Source organism: Artibeus jamaicensis, unplaced genomic scaffold (assembly GCF_021234435.1).
Source record: "Artibeus jamaicensis isolate MK-2021 breed Jamaican fruit bat unplaced genomic scaffold, CSHL_Jam_final contig_233, whole genome shotgun sequence".
NCBI classification, from domain to species: Eukaryota; Metazoa; Chordata; class Mammalia; order Chiroptera; family Phyllostomidae; genus Artibeus; species Artibeus jamaicensis.
In genome coordinates this window covers 58,653,258-58,678,468 of record NW_026521486.1, presented here as the reverse complement: position 1 = coordinate 58,678,468, position 25,211 = coordinate 58,653,258, and the positions used below count along the sequence as shown (strand labels likewise).

Below are 25,211 nucleotides of genomic sequence, written 5' to 3'. Positions count from 1 at the left end.
TCTGTGGGGTCTAGTTAGTCAACATAATCATAAATAACAAATGATAACATCCTTTAACTTGGTATCTTATGTGACAATGGAATGTATGTTTTCTGTGTGTTGGGCACTGTCCTCAGTCTTTCATTTGTGGTAGCTAATTTAATAATCATGCTACTCCTGTTGGGTAGATTCCAGCATTAGGTCCACTTTGCAGGCAAGGAGATGATTAGAGAGTGAGATGAGATGAAACATTTCCAGCAAGGTCACACAGGTAGTTAGCAGTGAAGGCCGGTCTGCTGAGCAGCCTCCAATAACCGCAGGGAGTTCCACCTCTACTGGGGAGGAGGAGGAGGATCAGAGGACCACTGACTGAATCTACATTTGAAGTAAGAAATATACTCTACCATAGGGGCCAGAGCTCTGGCCTCAAAGCTTCCTTTCTTGGGTGCAAAATTTGAAGATTGATTGTTGTAATTGCCAAAGTTATTGTAGCTTCTACTTCCAAAACTGCTTCTATCATTACTGAATCCATTATAGCTGTCCCTACTGCCACCATATCTACCACCACCATGGCTGCCACCAGAGTCACCTCGACTGCTCAAGTTTCCTCCCTGTCCAAAGCTGCCCTTCCCACCAACACCACCTCCACAACCAAAACCCAAGTTTCCAGAACCACTTTGACCTCTTTGACTGGGTGAAGCCCTAGCCATCTCTTGCTTAGATAGGGCTTTCCTCACTTCACAGTTGTGGCCATTCACAATGTGGTGTTTCTGAAGGGCAATCTTGTCTAGAGTCGGGCTCATCCAAGGTTATAAAAGGGAAGTCTCTCTTCTTGCTGCTGCCTCGGTCAGTCATGATTTCAGTCACTTCAGGGTTCCCATACTGTTCAAAATAACCTCGTAGGTGATGTTCTTCAGAGTCTTCTCTAATACCACCAACAAAAATCTTTTTCATAGTGTTGTGGGAACCATATCTCTGAGAGTCTTCTCTTGAGACAGGCCTCTTTTGTTCTACAAGTCTTATGTCCACCTCGTTGGCCTCGCTTTTACGGCTGCATCCACCTTCTCCGCAGTGGTGAACACGATAAACCCAAAATCTACGGAGCGCTTGGTGTTTGGCTCTCTCATCCCCATGCAGTGTGGGAGCATTCCTCATTGATCGTCACAGCTCCTCAGACTCTCGTGGGTTGTTTCAAAGCTCAAACCTCAGATAAAGAGCTTCTGCAGCTATGCTGGCTCTTTGGGAGACTCTGACTTTGACAGGACGACTGCAGGAGGGGAGACTTCAGCGATGCTTACTCAGCTGCATCCACTGGCAGAAAGGCTGGGGCAGTGGCAGAAGGTTTTAATTGCTGCCAGGAAACACAGCTTAGCAGGAGAGGAGCCCGAGACGTGACAGGGAAGCTCCAGGTTACAACAGATTTGTGACAAGCACAGTGGTGGCAGGGCCTAGCTGCTACAAAGAAGATATGATGTAGGCAATACTGGTGTGGATGGGCAAGAAACTCGAGGGCCGCATTTGTGACTCATTGTATAACAGGTTATTTTAGATTCTGTTCTGTGGAAAGTATAAAATATTCCAAGAGGGTTTTAATGTAGAATTTTTTTGCACCCATGTTGTTGATTCATGAGTACAGGAGTCTGATCATGACACTGAATAAATGTGTCTTTTACAAAAAGGAAAGAAATATACTCTAGGTTTTAGTATGTGGCTGACTAAGACATATTTATGTACAATTACAAGTGGTATAGAGTGGAACTTGGGTTTCATCTCTCAGACCTAGGTACTGAGAATCAGGTAATACCTGCACCTTGGTTCACTCGGTTCCTTCTGAAATTCTTTCTTTAGGTTCTTTAGATGATCTTCCGGGTCTTCATTGTTCTTGCCTCATGCCAGTGTATGTCAGATTGTTGTATTTGTGCTTGGGGCCCCTAATTTTTATCCTAAGAGTCTTTTTAACCATTTGGTCTTTTAAAGTACAGGCTGTCACTGAATTTCTATGAAAGATAGCATCCCTTAAAAACTTTGTGAAGCGTGAGTTGCTATATGCACTTGTCATTGCTGTTTGTGGGAGGATGTGGCTCTGATAGCTTCCTTCTAATCCGAGTCGCCTTTTCCATGGGGTGTGCCTTTCAGGCTGCAATTAAGATTTGAATTCACTTTTGGTGGGAAAAGACCTGATTGGGACCGGAACTAACGACAAACTGCCCATTCGTCAGGAACATGGACAACTCCTGGCTCTAATCCCTTAGGGACATTCTGATTTCATCATTTCATCTCTCTGTTGTGTGGGTCACACAGTAATAGGAATTAGCTAACACTTAAGTGATTTCTATATGTCAGGCACCCTTCTGTAGGTGCTTTATATGTCTTAACTGGCTGAATAACAAGTTCAATGCTATCAGATAGGAAACACTATCTTCTGCATTTAACAGATAAAGAACTTTCACACAGGTAGTAAGCTGTCAAGGCTGACCTGGTGCTGCAAACCTGCCTGCTCAACAATTCCTGGCGTATGGAAGGCAAATCCAGCTGGACCTGGGGGGGGCCATAGACGTCTTTGTTGATAGAGTTAACGGTTGATGTCGGCATAGCAGTGATTTTTGTATTTGATCTTCTCTATGACTCTTGTAATTATGTGTTAGATATGGTAGCCAGTATCTAATAGTCCAGCATTTATTATGAGTGAGGCCTTATTGTAAGAACATCATATCTGTCAACACATTTAATAATCTTTACAACTCTTGAGAAAGGAATGGTTGTGTCCACATTTCATAGTTGAAGAAATTGAGGTATTTGTTAATTTTGTCTGATGACCCAAAGTTGGTAAATGTCAAAGCTTGGGTTTGAATGCTGGAGATCTGGCTCCTGAGTCATGTACCTACTATTCAGGACTGCAATTACTGTCAATGTCAAATGAGGTGGCCATCATTATAGCTGAATAATGTATACCAACTCTTGGGCCACACTGTTTTATCCTTTGATGTTTTAGATGCCTGTAAGAAGAGCTAACCATATAAAATAAGGAAAGAACTAGTCTTTTTCCAGGACTTTTTAAAAAAATCTACATTTCTTTTAATTAGACTATAAGCCTCTAGTGAGGCTAATTAAAAGTCTACCAGCAAACTGGCACAGATGGGGACATTTGGGACCCAGAACTCAACCTCGTCACAAGGAGGACCTGATAATAGGATTAGGCTCAGCTCAGGTCCTGGAAGAAGGTCCATTCTGGTAGGTGAGGCATGGTGTTTAGGCAGTAAGACAAGAGCAATAGAGCCCAGAGCAGTCTTGCTGAGGCAGGAGAAATGTAAGTGAACAGTCAGGGTTAGAGAAGACTGTTAGGAGGTAGTAAAGACTAGGGCTGAATTTCAGGGCAGGCACTCCAGGTGTATGTGTTGGGGGGTGGGGTGGGGGTGGGAGGCAAGAACCAAGTGAAGTCTTTTATAGTGGCCTGGAAGGAGGCAGTCCTGGGAAAATGGTAGAAGCTCAGTTTCTAGGACTGGGGCACCATGAGAGAGCCAGACTGTCAAATGTCATCTTAGTCCCATGGTATTGGGCCATATCTCCTTAACATTCATGTTCCAACTGCTAAGGCTAATCCTAATTACTGGAGGGAGGTCTGCACCTAAGGAAGGGGGAGGCTTTGGAAAAAATGATTTCTCCTCTATCAAGGGGAAGCCTTATGATATCCTCTTTCAAACATTAACCAATTATTTTTCATAACTACGGTAATTATTTCTAGATTTAGGTCCATTCCCTTGGTTGTACTTACAAGGTTCCAAATTGGTTCTTGAGGCAGAGTGAAGACAGTATTCCTGGACATACCATCTGCTTACACAGGAATAAAAATTCTGAAAGGAGAGAAAAGTCATTTATATCAGTAGTATTATCCATTATCGGAAGGTAGTCATTTAGCCGGTTTGGATATGGCATAACATCAGTGATCCAGATGCAGGCATAAACGGAGCAAAAGAGGGGTGCACGCGAGCCCAAATAGCAGGGAGTCCACAATGATTGCTCTTTGCCACCAGGGACCATTATGCAGTTTTCCAGCATACAGTTACCTTAAAATATATTTTAATATAATGGTTGTTTTTATTCCTGAACCCTTAAAAAAGAAAGAGTGAATCAAGAAGTCAGGTGAACAACAAAGGTGAACTGAGGTGGAGGACCCATGTTCCCCTGGTAATTCACAATGAGATAATGGCCCCAAGTGGACTAAAACCATCTTATGATCCCGTACATTTGGTGTTTGTACACACCCTTGCTCTGCATCGTCCTTCCCTTGGGAAAAATGGCAACTAGTGTGAAAGCTGGGATCTCTTTCTCTACTGTTCATCTGGTGCATGACACACCCACAAATGTTGCTGTAGGATGGTGATGTGATGGAAGGAACAAGGAATTTGTAATCAGAGAACCTGACTATGCGTCCTAAAGCTGTTGCTTAGGGATGTGTCTCCTGTGGGTGAGGCCCTTCATCACTCTGAGCTTCAGTTTTTTTATTTTTGAAATGTGTGTCCCAGATGTAAGTCATTACTCTGTTCCAGAGTTTAGGATGAAGCCAAATGAGTCTGCTTGCTTTTCCTACTTACTCCATGTCCCAATTCCACATCTTTCCCAGACTGTTCCTTTGACATAGTGTGCCTTTGTTTTTAAATCATCTCTGCTTAGTAAATCTTACCCATGCATAAAGGCTTAGTTCAATTATTTCCTACTTCAGATTCAGGTCTAACATTAATTGAGTGTGTCCTTAAGTGGCAGAAGTAGTGAGGTGCTTCACATATTTTACCAAATACAATGACCAAAATTGTGCAGTAAATGATATTTAGATACATCTGTTTATTCTACCCTAGGTTTTTAAAAAAGAATTTGAGAAGGCCAGAAGGGCCAGAGGTTGGTATTGTTTTATTTTATTTTTTCATTTTGTAGATAGTAAAACTGGGTTGAAACAATTTGTAGAACAAGACTTGGGCAAAGACATGATTAGATGCTACGTCAGAATTTTGACTACTGGTCTAGCTTTGTCCTATTTGTCAAAGTTTTATGAAGGTAGCTGACTCCTGAAGTTTGGTCTGTTTTTCTAGACTACTGTAATCCTTTAACACTCATACATCGCTCTCTTATTTACATGATCTCACACATCTTACTTCTATGCCTCTCTCCCAAGTCCTTTGAAGGAAGGAAGGAGAACTGGGGCTTGAGGATCTTGGTATTATAATGCCCCCCCACAGGGACTTGCATAAAATAAACACTTAATAATAGGTGTTTTGCATGAATACCTGGTATTTCCCCAAGCCGAACTTTGAGTAAGCAGCAGCCATGTCTCCCACGTTTGTCTAATAGCAAGTGCATCTGTGGCGACTGTTTGGTAATTACTGTGTACCAATGACACATGTATAGTAAATACTTCATGTAATTTCAGGCTCAGTGTCTTTCTGAATCTGATTAAGCTGTGCCGTTATTATTTTCTTTCTGGAAATTAATGGAAAACAAGCAATATATTATCCTAAACTTATTTAAAATTAGTTTATTAGCTGAAAGATGAATTATTTTGTTTATGATGTTATTGTCAACACTTGAATTAAGAATGTCCAATGTTAATCAGAATGTGGGATCTCTACGTGTAGGGATCTTGCCTGTTGTTTTCACAGCGATGTCACCAGTATTTAGAGTAACAGCAGATGTTTGAATGGTCGGTGAGGCTGTAGTTTTCATTGGATGATGAACCATTTTTTAAATTTAGGATTTTATTTACTTATTTTTAGAGAGAGAGGAAGGGAGAATGAAAGAGAGGGAGAGACACACTGATATGTAAGAGAAACATCAATCCATCACCACCAGCACGCCCCCAACTGGGGACCTGGCCTACAACCCAGGCATGTGCCCTGACAGGAAGTCAAACAGGTGACGTTTTGGTTTGTGGAATGATGCCCAACCCACTGAGCCACACCCCTTTGACTCTTTTGATAATATATTAGGATTAAAATTTGTAAGATACTATCATATAGGTTACATCTTTTGATATTCACAACCCTGTAAGTTACTTAAGAATTTTATTACTTTCATTGTACAAAAAAAAAAAGCTGAGACTCAAAGAGATGAAATGACTTCAGAAATCATCCACCTAAGCAGTAGCAGGTGAACAAGACTTGAATACAAGTATTCTTACTGCAAGTTCAGCATTCTTTCTGTTTCCACATAGTCGGTAAAAGATATAAACGTAGAATAGAATGTTGGCCAGGGCAGTCATGTTAGATACCTTTGTAAAGGCTAGAAAGCTACACATAATAAACTAAAGTGACTTTAGCATCTGAAAGATGGCACCCCTGAAGGAAGCAGTGTTATGGAGTTCGCTGAGAGAGCCTGCATTTGAGGCAATTCTGAATGGTCCTTTCAGCCTTATGCTAGGAGGAAAACTCAGTACAGCAACTTAATTCTTCACATTCTTCCTTTGCCCCTTATTTTCCAGCTTGTCTGAACCATAGGCTATTTAAAGCTTCAGATTTTTACCAGTCTTCTCAATGTCCTTTTGTTCTCTGTAGTTTTTGTTCTTACCAGTTGAAAAGAACCAGCTGACTTCTTTGGTATTTTTATACCCTGTGCTTTAGTGTTTTCTTCCAGTGCTTCCCAACTGCTGTCCAACTGCATGTGCTGTGACTGCTGCTTCTAGCTGAAGACATCTGCTTTTCAAGAGGTTCTTTTCTTTCTCTCATTCCCAGTTATAATCTTTATGTGCTACTGCCAATGTACAGCATCAGATCTTGTCCCTGTGAGAATGAATACTCTGTTTTCAGCCTCTGAATTCTCCCATGGAAGGTAATGCGAGTTTTAAGTTGCATTGGTATACTAGACATCTTCAAATCTAAGGACCTTAATCACTCATAAAGCACAGTTGTTTGAGCCCTGGCCGGGTGTCTCAGTTGGTTGGAGCATTGTCTCGTACTCCAAAAAGTTGTAGGTTCAGTTTTCTGTCAGGGCACAGAAACCCACCTGGTTGTGGGTTTGATCCTCAGTGGGGACCCGTATGGGAGGCAACTGATGGATGTCTCTCTCCCTCTTCTCCCCCCTCTCCCCCTTGTCCCTCCTCTTCCCCCCTTCCTCTCTCTAAAAGCAATGAAAAATTTCTTTGAGTGAGGATTAAAACAAAATAAAGCACAATTATGATATAAAAGCACTCATTTGAAGCCCTATAAAGTCTAGGAATAATTTTCTATAGGGGTAAAGAAAAACAGGGGAAAATACAGAAAATAACTATTTCCTGTAAAGTCATTTTTTGTCTTTATATGCTCCCTTCCTGCTTTTTTTTTTTTCCTGATCCAAGTCAGAGTTCACACAGCCTGTGACTGGAGAGCACTGTCCCTTCCACAGCCAGAGAAATGATGGCTCGGATCAGACTAGCGTCCACCACTGGCTGCCTGCAGGCTGTACTCAGCATGAATAATGGGCTAAAATAATGGATTTAATTGAAAAAAATGTAAACACTGGGAGATTTCAGATAGGATTTTGAGTTTCTGGCTTTTTAGAGAAATGGTTGAACATGGCTCACATTTTCATGTGTCATCAGTGTGCTGGGGCTGTATGGGTTCTGGGGTTGAACTGGAGGGTGGAATTGAACCCTCTCTGCACTTACATACCTGACTGTCCCTACCGGCTCCCTCAGAGATCTCCAAACAGCTAGTAGCTTCTTCCATTTCTACCTGTCTTCCTCTCTCCCCTTAGTATTTATTATATTGGCCAATAGTTAACTAAATTTATTTTCAGACATATATAATTTGCCTCTTTTTGAGCATTTCTAAAAACACCCATGGTCAAGGTATCTTTCACTGTAAGCCCAGAAAAAATATAGAAGGAAATATTTTAAAGTGTTCTATTTTAAATTATGGAAAATATGGCATTAGCATCATTGTTTTCATCATCAAACTTTTAATGGAGGAATATTTGACCTGGGACTAGAAGACCTGGTTTTGAGTTCTGGAGTTTTCTACTTACTAACTTTGACCTTGAGGAAGTCATTTAACTTCTCTGAACTTGTTTCCTAATCTTTGCAATGGGGATGCTTACGTGTGCCAGCCTCATGTTCATGTATATCACATGATTATGGGTGTGAAAGTTCTTAGTATGCCATAGGGCACTATGCAAAGGTGAAATATTTTATGGAGAAGGGGAGCAATACCACTTGGTTTCTCCTGGAGCTTGGAGTTTGGTTGGAGACACAGGACTTACATACAAAGTAGATAACAGTCGAAAGTATCCTTCTGCCTACAAAGTATGGAGGCATTAAATGTTATCAGACCTAAGGAAAAAGTGCATGATTATGCACACAAAATTAAAAAGACATACATATTATTTCTTCTATTTATTCATTTACTCCACAGATATTTATTCTACATTTACTCTGTGACAAAAAGACATACTAAGTGCTGAAGATAAGTATTAAAATGGAAAGCCTAGGCTCCTGCTATTACAGAATTTTATTCTAGTAGGGGGAGAGAGGGACAGTAAACAAATAGGTCAATATAATTTGAAATATTGTTACGTTTCATGAAGGAAATAAATACAGGTTTAATGACAGAGCTGATGAGCAGAGCCATTCTCATTATGCCTCATGCCATGTTGCTTTTTAAATTTTTATGGTGATAAAATACACATAACATAAAATTTATCATTTTAATGGTTTCAGTGGAATTAAGGACATTCATAATATTGTGCAATCACGACACTGTGCATTTTGAGAACTTTTTTGTTATCCCAAGCAGAGACTCTATACTCATTAAACAATAACGCTCTGGTTCTTTCCCTCAGCTCCTAATGGGCTCCATTGTTTTTTTCTGTCTCTATGAATTTGTCTATTATAAATATCTCATATAAGTAGAATAATATAAAATTTTTTACTTCTGTGCCTGACTTACTCCACTTAGCATGTTTCTAAGGTTTATCCATGTTGTAACCTGTATCAGATTTTTATTCATTTTTAACACTGAATAATATAATGCACATACACATCATGGTGCTTATCTGTTCACAATATTACCTATTTTAGTATGATTTGGTAATAAGTCTAATTTGCAGAATACTTTCCAGAGCACCATAATATCCATTATATGTGCATGGCAAGAACAGTGTTAACTCAGGGGTTGTTGGTAAATTGTCGCAAAATTGTGGTGGTGTCCGATACAGTTGTTTTATATAGTGTTCTCTCTGATAAATCCTGAAATCTTGTTACCGTCAGTGAAGTAAGAGTGTATACAGAGGGGAGAAGTAAGTTCAGTGGTTTTCAGCAGACATGAAGGGACAATGGCCACCGTGTGGGCCAGTCCCACCTGTCCTCCTACCGCAGGACTTCCTTCTACTCAGGGTGTTATTTTGGAATTTTTTTTCTAAAAAGATTTAGGTTCCATGTAAATTTTTGGAATATTTGTTCTAGATCTGTGAAATGTGCCATCGACATTTTTAATAGGAATTGTGTTGAATCTAGAGATTGCTTTGGGTATTATATACATTTTAATGATATTAATTCTTCTTATCCATGAACATGGTACATGCTTCCACTTATTTGTGTCTTCCTCAGTTTCTTTCTTCAGTGTCCTATAGTTTTCCAAGTATAGTTCTTTTACCCCCTTGGTTACATTTATTCTTATCAATGGAACAGAACAGAGAGCCCAGAAATCAACCCAGGCCTATATGGTCAATAAAGATTTGACAAAGGAGGCAAGAGCATACAATGGAGTAAGGACAGTCTCTTCACTAAATGGTGTTGCGAAAATTGGACAGGTACATGCATAAAAATGAAATTAGAATACTCACTTGTACCATACACAAGAGTAAACCCAAAATGAATAGAACACATACATGTAAGTCATAAAACCATAAGAAATTTAGAGGAAAACATAGGCAGTAAAATCTCAGACAGCTCTTGTAGCAATATTTTTACTCCTAGGGCAAAGGAATTAAAAGGGAAAAAAAGCAAATGGGACTATATCAAATTACAAAGTTTTTGCATAGCAAAGAAAATCACCAACAAGTAAAAGACAACCCATTGTATGGGAGAACATGTTCACCAATGGTGCATCTGAAAGTGGTTAATTCCCAAAATGTATAAAGAACTTATGAAACTCTACTCCAGGAAGAAAAACAACCCAATTAAAAAATGGGAAAAGGACTTGAATAGACGGTTCTCCAAGGAGGACATACAGAGTGCCCATAGACATATGAAGAAATGCTTAATATCACTAATTATCAGAGAGATGCAAATCAAAACCACAATGAGATATTATCTCACACCTGTCAGAATGGCTGTCATCAAAACATCAACAAAGAACAACTGCTGGTGAGGATGTGGAGAAAAGGGAATCCTAGTGCCCTATTGGTGGGAACGCAGGCTTGTACAGCCACTGTGGGAAACAGTTTGGAGTTTCCTCAAACAATTAAAATGGAACTGCCTTTTGACCCAGTGCTCCTGTTTGTGGAAATATATCCCAAGAATCCCAAAACGCCAATTCAAAAGAATATATGCAATCCTAAGTTCATAGCAGTGTTACAATAGCCAAGATCTGGAAATAGCCCAAGTGCCCAAGTAGATGAGTGTATAAAAAGAAAACTGTGGTGCATTTATACAATGGAATATTATGTAGCCATAAAAATAAAGGAGATCTTACATTTCATGACAGCATGAATGGACCTGGATATTACTATGCTAGGTGAAATAAGCCAGCCAGGAAATATATAACACATGGTCTCACTTACATTTGGAATCTAATGAACAAAATAAGCTAATGAACAGAATAGAAACAAAGGCATGAATACACGGAACAAACTGACAGCTGTAAGAAGGGGGAGGGAAGAAGGGACTGGATGAAAGAAGGTGAAGGATTAGCCAAAGCTCATCTATGCATAACCCATAGTCACGGGCAATAGTGTGGTGATGGCCAGAGAGGAGCGGTGGGGGCTGGATGGAGGTGAGCAAAAAATGGAGGAAAATGGGATCACCTGTAATAGTGTCAACAAAAAAATAAAGAAAAATAAAATAGATTTAGGCAATAGGCTTCTACTACTACCTTGGGACATAATTTCACAATTTAATCTCACCATTGGGAAAATTTTTTTTTATTTTTTTTTTGCTTTTTAAAAAAAAATTTATTTAGTTATTTTTCAAGTACAGTTTTTTTGTCTATTTCTCCCATCCCAGCCTCCCCCACCCTGTGCTCCCCACCTCCCTCCCATTTCCACCCCCCTTAGTTCTCGTCCCTGTGTCCTTCCTATTTGTTCCTCCAAATCCCTCCCCTTTTTCCCCCTTAAATTCCCTTCCCTCTCCCCACTGGTCACTGTCCCCTTGTTCTCTATTTTAGTGTCTTTGTTTTTATTCTGCTTGCTTGCTTGTTTTGTTGTTTAGCTTCCTGTTAAAGGTGAGATCATATGGTATTTGTCTTTCAACACCTGGCCTATTTCACTCAGCATAATGCTTTCCAGTTCCATCCATGTTGTTGCAAAGGGTAGGAGCTCCTTCTTTCTCTCTGCTGAATAAAATTCCCTTGTGTATATGTACCACAATGGGAAAATTTCTTAAAGTTGCACAGGTAACCACCTGAATGCTGCTTTGCAGTGTGATTGCTTACTGTTGGAAAATACTGGGTCAGCCAAAAAGTTTGCTTAGTTTTTTCCATAAAATAAAATACACATTTCATTTTCACTAATAACTTTATTGATTTCAATATTTTGAATATGTGAGCTATTTCCCAAGTGGTATAATATTGATTGTTATCAATTAATGTCTTGATTTGATTGCTATCAACTTCAACTAGTCTGGAAGATCATGGAGCATTGTCCAGCAAGAAATCTGCAGCACAATACTTTGCAAATTACTTTTGACACATTCAATTAGTCATAGCACCTTCTACATACACTGCACAAATCTTTTTTTTCTTTTTTGCATTTCACTTGTGTTTTTACCTTCCTTGAAATAATAAAGTGTGATATGCCAAAAATGTTGTATATTTCCTTCCATCTTCAGTATTAAAATGATTATACAAAAATTAACCAAATATGATAAGCTTTTTAAAAAAATGCATGCTGGTATGACAGCTGTCACAATACAATCTAACAAAGTTGTTTTGAACGAAGTTAAAGACAGGCACTACTAGAGCCATTGTACATAAAAAACAAACATTTTTTGGCCACCCCAATACCTGCTCTTTGACTGAGGCAGCCAAGTTCATTCATAAATAAAATGTTAGGAGTGGAAAGAAACAGTTGATGGCAAAGAGAAGGTAGAGTTGGTGTACACAACAGGCCCTCAAATAACATCTTTTCATTCAAGGTCATTTCCTTATAATGTTGACGAGATGCCGTAGCTAATTGATTGTTTATATCAATTAGCCTTTGGTAAAATTGGTTTTGTTATATGTCATTAAGCTTAATGTCACAGAACTTATCGCCTATGTCAAGTGAGGACTTCCTGTATTTTGCGATTGATTTTATTCAGGATAGAAAGTTACAGATGTTGGAAAAGGTTAAAAAAGTGAGATTTTGATAAGGAGCTGCCATCTCGTTGCAAAGAAACAGGCTGAAAGAATATATTACAGAATTTACTGTGGACTGGGATTTACAACACATAGTGGTTGCTGCTCTTATTCTTAATCAGTTTAGCTCTGAGTTGCTTAAGCTATTAACTGAAAATCGGTTATAGTACTTCACTATGTTAAACACTGATAATGTTCCACTTTTGCTCAAAAGGAGCTCACTGTATATGAGATTACATAAAAATATTAAATACATAAAAGAATGGCTGTAAAATACAGTTATAAAAACACAGGTGTCAGCATCATGCATTGTGAAGTTGTACTCGGAGGTTAATGCTGGTACACATGGCTGTCCAAAAACATTACTTAAACTATTATTCGTAGAACAAAGTGCAGGCAGATTCTAATGAGCTAGATTAAGCAGCCTCTTCTTGAACCTCTTTTTACGGGTTTCTTTTGAGGACATAGAATGGCACATCTTTAACATGTGGGTGTCATTGTCTTTTAATGTCCTATTTGCTTTTATAATTTTTGATGGAAAGATGAAATGGATTAATGTTTGTGCCTTTTGGGGCATGAGGGGAAACCTTCCTATTTTAGCCTTTCAGTTCACTTCCCTGTGAGAAGGCTGTGTGTCGAAGGGAGGTAAGCCATTTGTGATGGTTTATTGGTAAAGGTGTCTTCTCTCCTGATTTCATGCTCTTACCTAGTTAGTGTCTGATGGCATACGGGCCGTACTGCATGACTGAATTGATGGAGGGAAGAATCCCTCACACCTGCAGCTGTAGCCACAGTGAGAACAGGTGTCCTTCTTGGACCACAGATTTTATTCTAATAAAGAATCCTTAAAGATTAATTTTTCCATCATTCTCATTTATTCTTTGGCTCCTTTGCTATCATGAAGGAAAAGTGCTGGGGTGGAGTGGATGTCTCCCGTGGTCTCATTTCCCAAGAGAATATGTGCACTAGAGTAAAAGGAAGAAAAATATTTAACCAGCGACAGTGGTAATAAAGTAAATAAATATTTAGGATTGATTTCATGACCCATAAGTTATTGGCTTTCATAACTATAAAAGTTTTATTTTAAAAGGAAAGAAAATGTTTCATTATGGGCCCTGTCCACGGACCTTAGATATTGTGTGCAGAGCTAGCTGTGTTTTTTTTTTGCCATAAGAATTACAAAATTAAATGCTAGGATTATGATTTAGCTACCTGTATAAGGGTACAGGGGACTGAAAATTTTCTTTCTTACTCTATTCAGCAATACTTCAGCCAAGAGTTGTGAAGCGCAGCCATCTCTGTATCAGTCAGGAGTGGGTGCTTTGCTGGTTGTCTACGCGTTGCCTGTCTCCTACCGCCTGCCACTGGCCACTGTGTGACAGAGCATCACTGATACTGTAAGAGGGTAGGACATAGTAAATCCAGATTTCTGTAGCTGTGGACATTGTGCCGGAAGTTTTTATGGGAGAGGAGATAGAACTGTATAAAGTAGGTTTCTTTCAATTAAATCACTTTATTACTTTAAAAAATTTGAGTTTCATTACACTAAAATTTGCATATGGCTTATAGTTTGACATCATACATTGCTTGTAACAGGGAGCTTAGTATGGAATCTCATTTTGATTATACCACATAATCATACTATCTTTTTTTTTTCCTTTGGGAAGAACAGATTTAGATCTTGGAAGCAATAGTTAATAATTAAAAAGAAAAAAAGCAAATGGTAAGGATAGGGACACTGAATATAAAACAAATACAGAGAAAGACTATAGTTTAAAGTTAATATTTTGAAGTGCAAAGAGATATAAAATTTAAACCTGAGAGAAAAACTACCCTCAAACTACCTACAATTATTTGAAAAGGCGTGAAATGACTCATCAGGGAATATATGAATGAAGAATGAGATTTGTGTTGTCTCCGTGATGCCTTGTACTTCTTATAGGATAGAAATGGAGATCAACTGGTTATTCCTTATTGAATAAAGAAGGTTATCACAGAATAATTTTAAATACCTTCCCATTCAGAGCTAGCATTTCTAGATTGCTTACTATGTTTCAGGATCTGTGCTTAAACCTTCAGAATATATTAACTCATTTAACAGCCCAATACCTTGTTGAGGCAAGTATTATTATTATTATCCACATACAGTGGAAGAAACTGAGGCTTTGGAAAATTAAGCAGTATATCCCTAGCAGCTAGTATGTAGTGAAATCTTGAAATTCAGTGTCTGAATTCAAATCTCATGCTGTTAATTGCCATATTAGACTAAATCTGCTATATTTTCACTCAGAATATACAATTTAGGATCTTCAAAATTAGCCAGCAGAATTGCAGGCAAATGAAAGACGTAGCTTTCAGACATCTCTTCTTATAAGATATGTGTCTGTCTCTTCATAGTAAACCATGAAATAAAGGAAGATTTCACTTTAGTCTCTACTATTTTCCATGGCATTTAAAGCTTATTTTTCTCCAGACAAGCATGTTTCAATATATAAGTCAATGTTAGTTTCTTGCTTAATATAATATAGTTGAAAACTAGAGTAGAGTTGATGGATTTGGCAACTAAAATTGTAGGACACCTAGTTAAATGTGAATTTCAGATAAATTGGAAAAGGGGGTAATTTGTAAAGTATATAAGGAACTTCTAGAACCTAACAGCAAGGAAAAAATTTGAAATGCGTAGACATATTTTCAAATAAGACATGCAGGTGGTCATCAGGTACATGAAAATGTGCTCAGCATCACGAATCACCAGGGAAAGGCAAATCCAAATGACAAGGAGCAATCACCTCACATCTATCAGGATAGTTATTATTAAAAAAAATAATACATGTTAAAAGATAGCACATGTTAATGAAGATGTGAGCAATACCAACTCCTTATACACTGCAGGAATATAAAATGATGCAGCCACTATGGAAAACAGTATGTAAGTTTCTCAAAAAATTAAAAATGGAACTACCATATGATCCAGAATTGAAATCAAGATCTTAAAGAGATATTTGTACTCCCACGTTCACTGTATCATTATTAGCAGTAACTGAGATATGAAAGCCACCCAAATGTCTGTGGATAGATGAATGCATAAAGAAAATGTAGTATATACTTACAGTGGAATATTATTTAGCTGTAAGAAAGAAGGAAATCCTGCCATTTGTGATAACATGGATGGACCTTGAAGATATGCAAAGTGAAATGAGTCAATCATAAAGGAAGAACACTACATGATTCCACTTATATGAGATCTCTAAAATAGTCAAAGTTATAGAAGAAGAAAATGGAATGGTGGTTGCCAGAGGCTAGGGGGAGGAAGATATTGGCAGTTGTTCAATGGGTATAAAGTTACAATTATAAAAGATGAATGGGTTCTAGAGATCTGCTGTACAACCTTGTGTGCGTAGTTAATAATATGATCTATACTTCAAAATTTGTTAAGAGTGTAGATGTCATGTTAAATGTTCTTAACTCTCCCCCCCCCGCCCCACCACCCACCAACACACATACAGCAAATTGCCACATTTTTGGAGGCGATTGATATCTGTGTGTGTATGCCTTGACTGTGGTGGTGGTACCATGGGTGTTTGCATCCTAAGACATTGACTTGTATATATTAAATATGCACAGTATTTTTGCATGTCAATGATATCTCAATAAACCTATAGCAAAAGATAGATTCCAATTTAAATGGGCATTCTGTGTTTTATCTGACAACCCTGTCTGAGGTTGCTGCTTCTGCTGTAGCAATTCCATTAGGTCTGATTTCAATAGGCTAGTGTCTGGTAGACAATGGACACTCAGTTATAGATATTTCAACTCTTCACCAGATTACACAGTGCATATACATGGTAAAAGGCATGCCATTAAAAACATCACGCCCTGGCTGGTATAGCTCAGTGGATTGAGCGCAGACCTGTGAACCAAGGGATCGCGGTTCAATTCCCAGTCAGGGCACATGCCTGGGTTGCAGGCCAGTTCCCAGCAGGGGACTCATGAGGGGCAACCATACATTGATATTTCTCTCCCTCTTTCCTTCCCTTTTCCTCTAAAGATAAATAAATAAAATCTTTAAAAAAAACCACATCACTATATAGTCCACAGGGCACAGTAATGAGATACAATAGTATTTCCTTTGTCCAGTAACTTGGCAATGAGGTGATTTTCTTTTGATAGCTTGGGATAATTAAAAATTAGAATTTCATTTTTGCCTTTTTAAGTGCACATCTGCAGAAATGGATCCCATACCTTTGGGACCCATCACAGAATAGGCAACGCATTTTCTACCCACTGTTGTGATGAGACCTGAGCCGATGGGCAGAAGAGTTGGACTCAAGACTCTCCTCTGCCACTTATTGCTTGTCTCCAAATTATTTGTGCAGATTCTATATGTGATCTGGGAGTATTAATACAAACAGAACTCAGTTTTATGAGAATTATTAAGAGCTGTTATGAGGATTCAATGATATATTGAATGGACTAGTACAGTTTAGGCCAGTACATTTGAAACTATAAAAACATAAATAGTAATATTAATAACTTCAGTTATCATGCTGTGCTTTACATATCTCTAGAGGCATTTGAGCAATATTTGTTCTTATACTTAATGATTCTAGAATGCTGTGCATTTATAGATTAGATGTCTATTCTCTAATATCCAAGTATCAATGTTTACTTTGCCAAGCCATCAGAGTACTGTTAAATAGTCTTATTCCTTTTTTACCTTGTTGCTTCACATTCTTACCTGCTAATTCTATAGATGTAGAATAGATTGATAAAAGTAGGTTCATTTTTTCACTCATGATTAAAACACATGAGCTCTTTTATTTGTTGTTCAAAGACTTTTTATTCCCTACTCACACCTAGCCAGGAGGCTGTGTTCCAGATATTAATACTATATAATAATAGCTGCAATTTAAGTGTATATTCTGGCTTTGTGTTAAGTGCTTTATATACATTGTATTTTTTCCTTACAACAGTCCTACCATTGTATTAATAGTATTAATGCATTCCATGTGTGAACATCAAGGCTCAAGTTGTTAAGCAAACTTGACCAATCTATTTAATTATTATGAACTGAAGCTAGGATCACACTCAGGCAGCTATTTTTGACTTACAAGCCCATGGTCTAATAGGAGGACCTTTGAAGGAAGAGTAACACCTCTGATTTACCATACATCTTCTATTAAGTCTGAACGGTCACATGATTTTGTGTTCATTATAATGACATTCCTCTATGAGAAAATAGGTTACATTCCCATTTTACAGATAAAGAAGGAGGGTAAATGATTCGGCGGTGATAACAATGTACGGCGCTGCGGTTTAGTTCAGCCCTGATCAGTTCAGCTGTTTTCCTAGAGCTCTCCTAATCTCAAATGATTGCTTTGTTCTGCTTATGACATTTTGTCTGTTTTGGGTGTTAGCACTTAGGGTTTTAGAATATTGTATGCTTCTGGAGAAATCATTTAAATGACAATACATTTCTATTTCCTGTTATTATAGTCTGTAGGTGGCAAGGGCATTTGTATAAAATCAACACTTTGGCTGTACATTGCTGAGCATAAAGCAAAAGCGCTCCTGGGCTTTTGTCCTCCCCCAAATTGCAGCATTGTGGGGAAATAAATGGAAATATAAAATTTGGGTTAAGAAAGGAGGCAATTGTGGCTCTTAAATGAGACTTACATTTGCAGTCAGGCAATCTTTAGAAATCAATGGAAATTTCTTGGCTAAATCTCTAGGGTTAACTTTTTAACAAAATGGAACCCAAAAAGCAGATTTATCATGAAACGCTGTTGTATCAAAAAAGATGAGAATTTAAAAACAGTTGTTTCAATTCAGAAAAATTCAACACGTGATTTAGTTTTCAATCTTTGTTCTAAAGTTACCTAAGAAAATATGAGCTAATTGCTTTAATCAGATGGCCGACATATAAAAATCCAACTCTATAAATTTTTTATGATAATTTACAGGATGGGAAGTCCAGATTAAAATTGTTCAACAGGGAGATTCTAATTCAAATAATGTACATGATTAAGTGTGGTGTGGAATACTATAATGTGATGATATTGGGTATATAATGTAAAATAAAAACAGAATGAATAGACATAATAAAAATGACTAGAATTGATCACCTCAGCTTCTGTATAATATAACACACAATGTAGGATTATTGGTAGGGTTACATTTAAAAAATTTGTTACTATATGTTCTTACATATACAAAATACATAAATACATGAGTCCCTTATACTTTAATACACATCTGTATCTACTTAACATCTATCTAATATCATCCACCTATCTAATGCCATACTGATATTGCTATCTACTTCAAAGATAATTGTTATTTCAATAAATAACTCGGATGTATTAGATGAAGTCACAATCTCTATGATAAAGTGATAATCCATTTGGATGTTATTATTGAACAAAATGAACAATGTAGTGAAACTTGTGGTTCTAGGTGTCCTATTTAGTGAGATTATTCTAATAACCTATCAGCAAACGAAGAATGATTTAGTTTTGGAAGATACATTTGTCTCTCTATAAAATGTGGAAATTAAAAGTAATAATAAAAATAACTTATTATAAATGTAATAATAATGTAGGTTTGTAGAATATAAATGCTTACAAAACCTTTTAATCTTCGTAGTCCACTCTCACTTTGGAACCCTTAACTTCTCTCTTCTTTCTGGCTTTCCCCATCATCTTGTTAAAATTTCTCCAGCTACCACTCTACCTATACTTCCCTTCCCTGCATGTTTCTTGAAAGATTAATCCAGACTTTTCCATTTTCTCAGCCCCTACTCACTCCTCTTCTCACTTCAGATTGTATCGCTGCACCAATACATGCGCTGTTCTTGACGTTGTCATTCCTAGCCGATGAATATAATAGAAATTTAATTTTTTAAATTAAAAGAAGGAAGAAAACTTCAAGATTAAAAGTGACTCATCTATTCTGTTATGATTATATATTCAACACACACACATCTTCATTGAACATGTGGTGCTGTTCTGCATTGTAAATACTCTTCTGTTGCTGGAGCAGTGATATATAGACAAGGGCTGCCCTCCTGGAAGTTACCTTTTAGTGGGAGAAAAAAGGAAACAGCCCTGGCTGGTGTGGCTCAGTGGATTGAGTGCCAGCCTGTGAACCAAAGGGTTGCAGGTTCTATTCCTAGTCAGGGCACATGCCAGAGTTGCAGGCCAGGTCCCCACTCGAGGGCATGCAAGTGCAACCACACATTGATGTTTCTCTCCCTCTCTTTCTCCTTCTCTTCCCCTTTGTCTAAAAATAAATAAAATCTTTTAAAGATAGAGAAAAAAAACACTTAAATATGTAATATGTCAGTAAGGTAATTTCATGTTGTAATGAAGTACTCCAGGATATAGGGAGAAAGAAAGGCCGTGGGTTCGGTGTCTTTGGACACTAGAGGGCAGGTGGTCAGGAGGTGCCATCTGTGGAGGCGATCACAGACAGAAGCTCACCATGCAAAGAGTTGAGACAGAGCCTTCAAGGCAGAGCAGAAATTTAGTGTAAGGTCCAGACTGAGCTTGGGACAAGGGACAGAGGGCAGGCCAATGGAGAACAAAGGGGACAGGGATGTCGAGTGAGGTCAGAGAGGAGGAAGGTTGAGCCTTTTTCTCCAGTAAGAAATTTATAGTTTACGCTCATCTAAGTGGGTAGGTAAATTTTGGAGTTTTAAGCAGGTGTGAGGTAGAGTCATGTGATCTTATTTAAATTTTGTAAAGACAATTCTGGACCCTGTGAAGACAAAAGGAATGACCTTATGAAGTGGAGTGGGGTGGATTCCCGTGCTAGTTTTGGCTGTTGAAACTCATGCCATTATAATTAATTTTTTATTGATTTGGGGGGGAGAGAGAGAACAAACGAGAGAGAACTAATTGTTCCACTTACACATTCATTTATTGTTTCTTGTATGTGCCCTGACCAGTGAGCGAACTCATAACTTTGGCGTATGAGGACTATGTTCCCACCACTGAGATACTCAGCCAGGGCATGCCATTAACATAAGGTTGGTCTGACTGTTAGATCAATGTAGAGAAGTGTCCTAAAAAGACTTTTGTATACATTGCCTTTTGTGACCTTAATTTCCACAGAAGTGCCTTAAGCTCAAGGGGAGGCCTTGTGGTTGGATTCTAGCCCCAGCTTTTATTTCTTTCCTACATGAATTTCTCCCCTATTTCCTTTCCACTTTCTATTCTTTAGACCAGTTAAACTTGCTTTCTGTTTTTATGGGGAAATGGTTTTTCTAGTAGCATAATACAGTTTCAGTTCTTGTTTATTTACAGTTAAGTGCCCTTTTGGAATTGGTGGGGAGGGGAAGGGTTTCCAATCAGCCAGAAGTCTAAATCTCAGCAAGTATCACTGAAACACAATACAGAAGAGTGGGAGGAAGTGTGGAGATTTAATTGTCAGTCCTCTGCTTTGACAACTTCTCACTTCAGCATCCTTCACTGCCAAGGTTACCATTTCTCAATTATCCTGTGTCCCTTGCGCTCCTTGCAGGCTGCAGGCTGCTGCTGCTGCCTGGGGAGCAATTTCAAGGTTTCTTTCTCTGTGTGTATTTATCCTGCAGTTTCCTGTTTCTTTTCTCCTCAGTTTTTGCTGTTAAAAATTCACTTAAATTTTCTTGTTTTTGTGGAGGAAAGTGTCAGTTCTGAAAGTGCACTGGGCCCTTGACTGTGGTGGGAAATTCTGAACTGACCTGGTGGTTAGCATACTGCATGGGAAGTGCAGCCCCTCCTTCCGTGCCCCACCACAAGGTCAAGGAAAAGGCGCCATTCAGCTTTCTTTCCTTTGGGCTTTCTTCTTTGATACTGTCTTTTTTCAAAAATCCTCCATCACTCCATTATACTTCAATTTGCTCAAGCTTGATTGCTATTTAAAAATCAGAATAAAACTCATGAAATTGGACTTCTCCCTTATTTTCTTTTCCAGTTTGCCGTTCTTGTCTCCCTTTTCCTACCTCTTGTTTTTCCTTTTGTAATTCTGCCCTAAAGAAATGAAACATACTCTTTTCTCCTCACATTGACTACACAGTATATTCGGTTTCAAGGCATCACAGATAGATAATCATTTACCAGTGAATAAGCTCAACTTTGGAGGCCCTCAGTAACCCCAGATGGCACAGTCCCTATCTTTATGAATCTTAGAGTTGGAAATGGAGAGAAGTAAATAGAAAATTATAACACCATGTGGTGAGTGGCTATTGTGCATGAAGAAGGGTGATCAACATGGTTTGGGACAAATCCTGTGGGAGGAACTCTAACCTGCCCCCTGACCAGTGAAGAGAAGTTAGCATTTCGAAAAGTGAATGGGGGATGGGGTGGGGGGCTGACACCTATCAAGGGTGAGACATGCTGGAAAGCACTGAGGACATACGGTAGAGTTGGAACAGAGCGAAGGGTAGGAACGGCATAAAGTCAAATCAGAGACATAATGAGTCAAATCATTTTTTGACCCTGATACAGGATTTTAAAAAAGATTTTATTTTATTTTTTAGTTTTTATTTTTAGAGAGCGGAAGGGAGGAAGAAAGGGAGGAAAACATCAAAACATGGTTGCCAATTGTGCGCCCCCTACTGGGGAACTTGGCCTGCAACCCAGGGATGTGCCCTAGACTGGGAATCAAATCTGTGACCCTTTGGTTTGCAGGCCTGCACTCAATCCACTGAGTCACACCAGCCAGGGCCTTATATATATGTTACAGGTTTTTATATCTTGTTACGGGTTTTGGCCTTTTCCCCACTCTGAATGTAGGGAATCATGTGCAGGTTTTACTCTCATGAAGGGTATGGTATCTCATGATAATAGCTACATATTTGGCTACAGCACAGAGAATGCATTACATTTAGTCAACAGTATTTCAGGTGCTTACAAAGTTCTAAATGCTGCAAATATAGTCATGAAAAAGGCAGACACTGACCCTGCCTTTAGTGCCCGAGGACAGCAACTTCGGCGGTGGGAAGTCCAGTTAGGAGGCTGTGGCTGTGAGAAATATTGGTGATCTGAGCTTCAGTGTTGCCATAAGGATGCCAAGAAGTGATTACATTTAGAAGGAGAGGTTGAGGAAGTATGAAGAGAAGATGGTAGTTGGCTGGTTGGGGATGGGGTTGGTTTGAGACAATGAAGGCAGGTGTCTTTAGATACTTCCAAATGTTGACCTTCATTCTGCTTCTTTTTCTAGTTTGACAGCCTGGTAACATTGTGGGTGCTTCCATTTCCACACGTCTAGGTACCAGTTTGACCAGCTGTCAGTTTTGTCATCCCATTTGGTGGGTGCACAGTGAGATGGAAAATACAATGGCCTTGACCTTGAAGCTTAGGCCATTTGCTATGGGAAATCTGTTACCAAGAATTATGCTAAGCAGCTCTTCTTGTCAGATGAGTTTTGCCAAACTGCTCCTTCTTTTAGATGATAGGTAGTACAATGAAGGAGCAGGGATTGCATGCAGAAGGGGAGGTAGGGCAGTTGAAAAAGTGGAAAAAATGGTCTCATCGCAAAGCAAGTAAGAAGAAAGCTGAAGTGAAACAAAGGCAATAGGATGGAAGATTTCAAGTGGGCATTTGTCTGCTGAGGGGGGATATTAAACTGGATTATTTCCCTTAAGAGGCTTCCTGAGGACACTAGTATCCTGTGTGACTCTGGGGAGAAAGTTTTTTGCAAAACTCAATGTGCCTCCCGTTAAAGTCTGATTAAATTTGTTGAACCCAGAATTTTACAAATATATTTGCCCCGACGTTTTCCACTAATACTCTGTTAACATTCTGTGGACCTGGTGTCTCACCAGGCACGCCTGGGGAAGTGCTGGCTAACTAAATTATGATCCCAGTTTGGCTCAGCGTTTGTTATCTTCTGGCATAGTGTTAAACCCTTTATATGAATTACCATATTTAGTCTTCATACTGTGAGGTAGACATTATTATTATCCTAATGTTAATAACAACAAAAATACTCTTGAGTTTTTAAATAAGTTGTCCAAAGTTGTATAGTCAATGGACAGGGAGCTTAGTTTTAAACCAAACAATCTAATCCAGAAGGTCAGGCACACCTTGACCTTTTATGTATGTACAAAGGGGTATGTACCAAGGTAGGTACCTCTTTGTACATTGTTTCAACATGTCATTAGGGCAAGGTCCACAGAGGACTTCCAGCTGTTGATGCCACTGAAACTTCCTTTATCACGTAAATGGACTGTCCTCCCATGCACTCAAGGGGTGAGCATAACACCCCAATGACCGAACATTCTCTAATCTCAGAGTCATTGATTCCTTATACATGCAACCTGTGGGTCAGGCATTTTGATTCCATATTGTAGAAGAAGAAACCGAAGCAGGAGATTCAGAAACCCATACAAGACCACACAATTAGTGATGTGTGCACTGGCCTGCAGTGCCTGCAGCATTATGGGTGGAAAAATCAAGACAAATTCACTACCAAGTCTTGTGGAAAGAAAGGGATGGCATGGCTACTCCCTCAAGAGGAGAGCGCCTTGGAGCAGCCGGGCAACTCTCTCAAGGGGAGAGTGCCCCGACCCTTGCCTAGACAGGCTTTTATTGGGTTTTCTGCACAGGAGTTCAGGTACAACTTATTAATCATTGTCAGGCAGTAAACAGTAGATAGCATACAAAGAACTATTAGGGCTTCGTCTAAGTCAGGGTCTATCAGCTAAAAGGCTACAGAACTTTGCGAAAACAAACTCATTTTCTGCCCAGGCTTTATCATTTAACTAAGATCATTCTTAGCAAAGCAGGCTTCACAGGATTTTACATATCCTTTCTCAGGCCTGATTATCCAGGGAGCCTGCCATTCCCAGCACAGGGCTGCACCACCCTCTGTCATTGTTTTCAGGCTTAAGTCAGGCAGAGGAGGCAGATAGCCAAAGAATTCTCAGAGACTTCTCACAGACAGACTGAGGGCTCAGGCTTCATCAAAGTTGGGGGGCAAGGGTCCATCACCCCCTTTCTCCATAGCCCCCCAAGTCCTTTTCTGGGTTCTCCATTTGATCATGCCTGTCTTAGGAGGTTCTCTCTTTGGGGAATCTTACCTGTCACTGGCTAACTGATCAAGTGTTGGAGGCCAGTAATGGAAAAAGGAGCAGAACTGGAGCAGAACAGGGAGCTAAGCTTAGTCTACTTAGTGCCTTATGGTCTGAAGGTCACTGACTCAGCCTTGGCCATGGGGGGTTTACAGCTCCTGAAATGAGGCAGGGCAGTTTCCAACAAATTAGAAGCATGTAAAGCTTGGACTCAAATCCAGACAGCCAGACTCAAGAATGAGTCTGCATTCTTCATCGTACAAAATTGCTTTATAAACATTTGCATGAGTGTGCGTAACTTCTCCGGGCTAAGAAATGTTAGCATATATTGATAATAAATATGCATAATCTGCTAATTTATTTTTTCATGCATTTGTCAGTATGAAAGTGTCCTTTCTGAAATTGTATAGCCATCATTACTATCACTGAGTCATGTTTTTGAAGTTGGAATTGTTGGAAATGAAGGTGTGAGGAAAAGCTAACTTAGAGAGCTGAGGAGCAATCAGACGAGGTCAGCAAGTGACCTTACGATCTTGCCTGCGCAGAACCCAGGCAAGAATCTGTAGGTCAAGCAGGAATGAATCTGAGAAGGCACTGAGTGATGGACGGATTTTTTTATCTCCCTCGAACACACATGTAGAATAATTATATTTTATATCAGC

At 39.0% G+C, this 25,211-nt stretch overlaps 1 protein-coding gene and 1 pseudogene across 1 annotated transcript in view; one reads left to right on the top strand and one right to left on the bottom strand.

Moving 5' to 3' along the window:
- The window catches only part of TAFA2 (TAFA chemokine like family member 2), a 440,574-nt gene that overhangs the window by 279,704 nt on the left and 135,659 nt on the right, over positions 1-25,211 (top strand). The window lies entirely within an intron of this gene.
- LOC119045551 (heterogeneous nuclear ribonucleoprotein A1-like) lies at positions 355-1,235 on the bottom strand (annotated as a pseudogene).